We start from the raw sequence: 5,909 nt of genomic DNA on the forward strand, positions 1-5,909 counted from the left end.
GAAGCTTGGTTGCGAAATAGAAAGCTGACTCTAGATTTGATTTTAGATTGGAGATGTTTGATGTGAGTCTGGAAGGAGAGTTTACAGTCTAGCCAGACACCTAGGTACTTATAGATGTCCACGTATTCTAGGTCGGAACCATCCAGGGTGGTGATGCTAGTCGGGCGTGCGGGTGCAGGCAGTTTTACTAGCGTTTAAGAGCAGTTGGAGGCCACGGAAGGAGTGTTGTATGGCATTGAAGCTGAGGTGCAAGTAGAGATACTGTGGTGCAAAGGAGCAAAATAAATAACAGAATGGGGGAGAAGGTAGTTGGATGGGCTATTTACAAATGGGCTATGTACAGGTGCAGTGATCTGTGAGCTGCGTTGACAGCTGGGGCTTAAAGTTAGTGAGGGAGATATGAGTCTCCAGCTTCAGTGATTTTTGCAGTTTGTTCCAGTCATTGGCAGCAGAGAACTGGAAGGAAAGGCAGCCAAATGAGGAATTGGCTTTGGGGGTGACCAGTGAGATATAACAGCTGGAGCACGTGCTACGGGTGGGTGCTGCTATGGTAACCAGTGAGCTGTGAGCTAACAAAGCTATCAAAGACTTATAGATGACCTGGAGCCAGTGGGTTTGGCGACAAATATGAAGTGAGGGCTAGCCAACAAGATCATACAGGTCGCAGTGGTGGGTAGTATATGGGGCTTGGTGACAAAATGGATGGCACTGTGATAGACTAGATCCAATTTGCTGAGAAGTGTTGGAGGCTATTTTATAAATGGCATCGCTGAAGTCATGGATCGGTAAGATAGTCAGTTTTACAAGGGTATGTTTGGCAGCATGAGTGAAGGATGCTTTGTTTGTGAAATAGGATGCCGAATCTAGATTTAATTTTGGATTGGAGATGCTTAACGTGAGTCTGGAAGGAGAGTTTACAGTCTAACCAGACACCTAGGTATTTGTAGTCCACATGTTCTAAACCAGAACCGTCCAGAGTAGTGATGCTGGACAGGCGGGCAGGTGTGGGCAGCGATCGGTTGAAGAGCATGCATTTAGTTTTACTTGCATTTAAGAGCAGATGGAGGCCACGGAAGGAGTGTTGTATGGCATTGAAGCTCGTCTGGAGGTTAGTTAACACAGTGTCCAAAGAAGGGCCAGAAGTATACAAAATAGTGTCGTCTGCGTAGAGGTGGATCCGAGAATCCCCAGAAGCAAGAGCGACAACATTGATGTATACAGAGAAAAGAGTCAGCCTGAGAATTGAACCCTGTGGCACCCCCATAGAGACTGCCAGAGGTCCGGACAACAGGCCCTCCGATTTGACACACTGAACTGTGTCTGAGAAGTAGTTGGTGAACCAGGCAAGGCAGTCATTTGAGAAACCAAGGCTGTTGAGTCTGCCGATAAGAATGTGGTGACTGACAGAGTCGAAAGCCTTGGCCAGGTCGAGGAAAACAGCTGCACAGTATTGCCTCTTATCGATGGAGGTTATTATGCCGTTTAGGACCTTGAGAGTGGCTGAGGTGCACACATGACCAGCTCAGAAACCAGATTGCGTAGTGGAGAAGGTACGGTGGGATTCGAAATGGTCGGTGATCTGTTTGTTAACTTGGCATTTGAAGACCTTAGAAAGGCAGGGTAGGATAGATATATATATACAGTGGGGCAAAAAATTATTTAGTCAGCCACCAATTGTGCAAGTTCTACAACTTAAAAAGATGAGAGAGGCCTGTAATTTTCATCATAGGTACACTTCAACTATGAAAGACAAAATGAGAAAAAAAATCCAGAAAATCACATTGTAGGATTTTTTATGAATTTATTTCATTTTTGTAGAGGCTCTACAATGAAATAAGGCAATAATTACAAACCGAAACAGCAATGGACAAGGCATATTGACATTAGGGAGAGGCATGCGTGGCCGAGTGATCATTGGGTCCAGTGAGTAGCTGGGCGAGCTGGAGATACTGCGATTCAGACAGCTAGCAGGCCGGGGCTAGCAGGCAAACAGAAGAGCCTTAGAGGGACGTTGAGATGGAATTACTCAGTTGTAGCCCCTTCGTGCGGTTACGTCGGCAGATCAGTCTTGATGGATCAGCAGGGCTCCGTGTAGTAAAAGGGTCCAGGCCAATTGGCAAAATAGGTATTGTGGCCCAATTATTATTTTTTTAATAAAAAATAAATAAATATAAAAAAGGAAAATAATTGGCTGATGGAATTCTTCAGCTAACAGTCCGGTGAGCTCTAGACAGATAGCGGGCCGCGGCTAGCAGATGGGCATTCACAGGCTAGCAGATGGGGACGTCGCAATGGGGGAGCCAGTTGAAATCCCTCTCAGGCGGATTATGTCTGTAGTCCATTCGTGAAGGATCGACGGGGCTCCGTATCGGCAATAAAAGTGGTCCAGGCCAATTGGTAAAATAGGTATTGTAGCCCAAGGAGTAGCTGATGGACCTCTTCAGCTAGCCGGGAGATGGGCCTAGCATAGGCTAGCTCCAGGCTAATTGGTGGTTGCTTCGGGACAGAGGCGTTAGCCAGGAGAAGCCAATCAGATAGCAGCTAGCTAGCTGTGATGATCCAGATGAAAAGGTTCAGAGCTTGCGGTAGGAATCCGGAGATATGGAGAGAATTAAGTCCAATTTGCTCTGGTTTGAGTCACGCTGTGCAGACTGGCGAGAGTTGTCCGGGCTAAAGGTAGCTGATGACCGCTAGCAGTGGCTAGCTGACTACTAGCTACTAGCTAGTAAGCTGGCTAGCTTCTGTTGGGGGTTCCGGTTCAAAAGTAAAGAAAATTGCAGAATCATTCCACATTGAGTGAGGCAGATTGCAGATTGTATGTTGAAGTTGAGGTTAAGAAAAATATAAAAAAAATATGTGCGAAGAAAAATATAATGGTCTGCCCAGCATTTTATACATGCCCCTAAGCATGATGGGATATTCATTACTTAATTAACTCAGGAATCACACCTGTGTGGAAGCTCCTGCTTTCAAAATAATTTGTTTCCATTATTTTGACAGTTACCTGTACATTAGTTGAAGAAAAGTTTCAAATCAAATGACACTGTGAGATTAAAATGATGTTGATGGTCATTTCTGCACTTTTCACAATTCTTCGGCATTTTCTCCAGAGTGTATATAAAAGGATGTTAGTGATATATCTTGTTTCTGTTTCACCTCTTAAATGGTTGTAGAATCCACTAGCAGAACTACACAGGTCTCAATGTGTTGATGGAAGGCTGTGTGATTCCCACCAACAGGTTCCACTTCGAAACAACAGGAAGGATGAGAAGACAAAGAAGAAGAAGAAACAAAACAAAAGGGCGAAGGATGTTCTTGCAGGTAAAAGCCATCCTTGATGTAGGCTGTGTTTGTTCTAATGAAATATTTTCTGCAACCATTACTATACGAGTGGATGCTTTCTTCTGTACACTGTACTAAGTGGCTCTTTCAACTGAAATCCCAGGTGCTGCGTTTGTGGATAAGCACATGAGTGCACTAATCAAGAGGGTCACAATGGTAATGGCTATAGCGGATGACCTACTGGGAGAGGACATGATCCAAGATGAAATGTATTCGATTATTGATGTAGCCGAGACCAGTGAGAAAAAAATGAGAGTTATGTACAAGGCTCTACGCTCAGGAGGACCACTGATTAAATCAGCCTTCTACACAGCTCTCCAAACTAATGAACCTAATCTTGTCAACGACTTGGGTAAGAACAATAGATACTATTTACACCCTGTGATTACCCTAACACATAGTGTGCATTGTGATGTACAGTACACATCATATGTTTTCACATTCCTCTTCCATTTTAAGCTTCCCCCTGAAGACAGACCTGGCTTGGGTTGGTCCTCAAGTGCTGGACAAAGGGCAGCAAGCAGTCTCACCGGCTGTGGGACAGCAGCGGAGTTACTATCCTCCTAATGCCCCTATAGGTGTTGGGGGATATAACCAACTAGCTCTATCATCCTTTTTGTAGTTGTTGTGGCTTTATTTTTGTGGCAAACTGAAATCTGTGCTCTTGCAATCTGCTATAGCCTGGTACTTTGTTTTCATCAGAATGTTTTGTGTGTTTTGTTTTTATCAAGCCCATCTTTAGTGTTCTTACTGTATGTGTGAGGGGAAAGGGACAACACAAAACTGGTTAAATATGATGTTAGTGCATGCATATTTATGCATGCATAAATACTTGAGGACAGCAGAGGGACAAACAGGTTGAGTGGTATGTATGCTTGTTAATTGATTTATGCATTATTTTAAATATTTGGTACATAATACAATCATGTTATGTGGAAATGTTTGTCACAATTTATTTGACCAGAGGACAATACCAGTGGAAACAGTGCCATGAAGTAATGTGCAACCCAAGATAAAATATTGGTCATGTATGTAACATTTTGTTTTAGATGTGAGTTTGATTATACCAATGAATTCTGTTTATCTCTGGTTTATATCATCATTCATTCTGTTTGTTCAAAGTAATCTCTAAATCATCATTATATCTTCAACTAATTTTACATGTTATGTTTCTGCGTTGAATGTCTCATTGTTTCATTTTGTTCCTGAATAAATGTTAAAAGTACCATAGAAATAATATATATCTCACATGAATACTACACAGGCAATTTAAATATCAACATTTAATATGGTGATTCTGCAATAAATACATCCAGCATAGGCCTATAAACAGGAAACATTTACAAAATGTATTGTATTAAACAAACAAATTACAACAAAAAGTCAGCAATGACGATCTATATACAACAACAACAACAACACCAGAAATCCTTCACTGCTACATAAGGCTATGCATGGTGACGTAGTGCTGCTTAAGCAGATCAATGAGTCAGTTATTAATATACAAATCCCCCTAGAAAATGACTCCGGGTCAGTATCAAAGTCTCTCCCAGAATGACACGTTAATTACATGTTCGTTTTGGCTGCACTGGTTCATGAAAAGCCCCAGAATTGCAAGAAGATTTGCCTGGCTAACACGCTCCTACCACAAGCTCTCCTCTCACTGTGTACCACGTGGGCCTGCGTGTCAGTCAGGCTACAAGAAGACTGCTTTGAGACAAGGATGTTATAGTTACTGCACACTGGAGAGTTACATTGGTCTTAATTTTCTATGTTTTCTCTGTAAATCCTCTCACATACACTGGCAGCATTCAGATATCTCAGTCATGTTTATATGTGAAAGGCAGCTACATTTCTGTGTGTGGCATATTCTAATCTAAAGGACATAGGCTTGTCTGTCAGCGACAGCTCCAACATGCAGGTTAACAGACCATCTGAAACCAAAGCATGGTTCTATTGGTACAGTGTAAAATAAACATGAAAATAGTGCTTTCAATAGTAAATGTTCTGTCATTTGGCATTGACGTTTCTCAACAAAACACATTGATGTATTAAAAACAGCACACACCACACACAAACCACTTTGAAATGTTACAGACTTCACACAGAACAGAGATTGAGCAAAGCCTTGAAAAGTTCAGCACCATGAGCCAGAGGGAGAGAGTCCTCTAAGCCCTTAGACAGGCTGCATGGAGGGAGATGGAGCACTGGAGCTCAGTGGAGAGGAGAAACCTGGAGAGAGAGAGAGACCTTTTACACATTACATTCACACAGAAACAGGTAAATGAGCAATAAACAACTTACCCTGCCAAGATGGCTTTACATTTCTGAGACATACAGAGGAACCATTGTTGTAGTATATTCATTTATTGTGTCAACAGTTAGGTCTGTATTTTATTGATTAATTTGGACATAAAAAAGACAATACGAAGATGAGAATTAAAAGACAAAATAAATGTACAAGTGGAGGAGAGGTACAAAACAAACACCCTAAGGGTTTTGTAAAGCACCTCCCTATTTCAAATAGTAGAAAAAATAGTAATATTTCCCCATGCTTCAACCCAATG

At 42.1% G+C, this 5,909-nt stretch overlaps 1 long non-coding RNA gene across 1 annotated transcript; it reads left to right on the top strand.

Annotated features, from left to right (window-relative positions):
* The first annotated feature begins 3,256 nt into the window (after positions 1 to 3,256).
* LOC139401900 (uncharacterized) lies at positions 3,257 to 4,109 on the top strand. The gene is made up of 3 exons (XR_011633181.1): positions 3,257 to 3,321; positions 3,446 to 3,694; positions 3,802 to 4,109. It is a non-coding gene; the product is annotated as an uncharacterized lncRNA (long non-coding RNA).
* The last annotated feature ends 1,800 nt before the right edge of the window (positions 4,110 to 5,909 follow it).

Source organism: Oncorhynchus clarkii, unplaced genomic scaffold (genome assembly GCF_045791955.1).
Source record: "Oncorhynchus clarkii lewisi isolate Uvic-CL-2024 unplaced genomic scaffold, UVic_Ocla_1.0 unplaced_contig_584_pilon_pilon, whole genome shotgun sequence".
Taxonomy (NCBI): domain Eukaryota; kingdom Metazoa; phylum Chordata; class Actinopteri; order Salmoniformes; family Salmonidae; genus Oncorhynchus; species Oncorhynchus clarkii.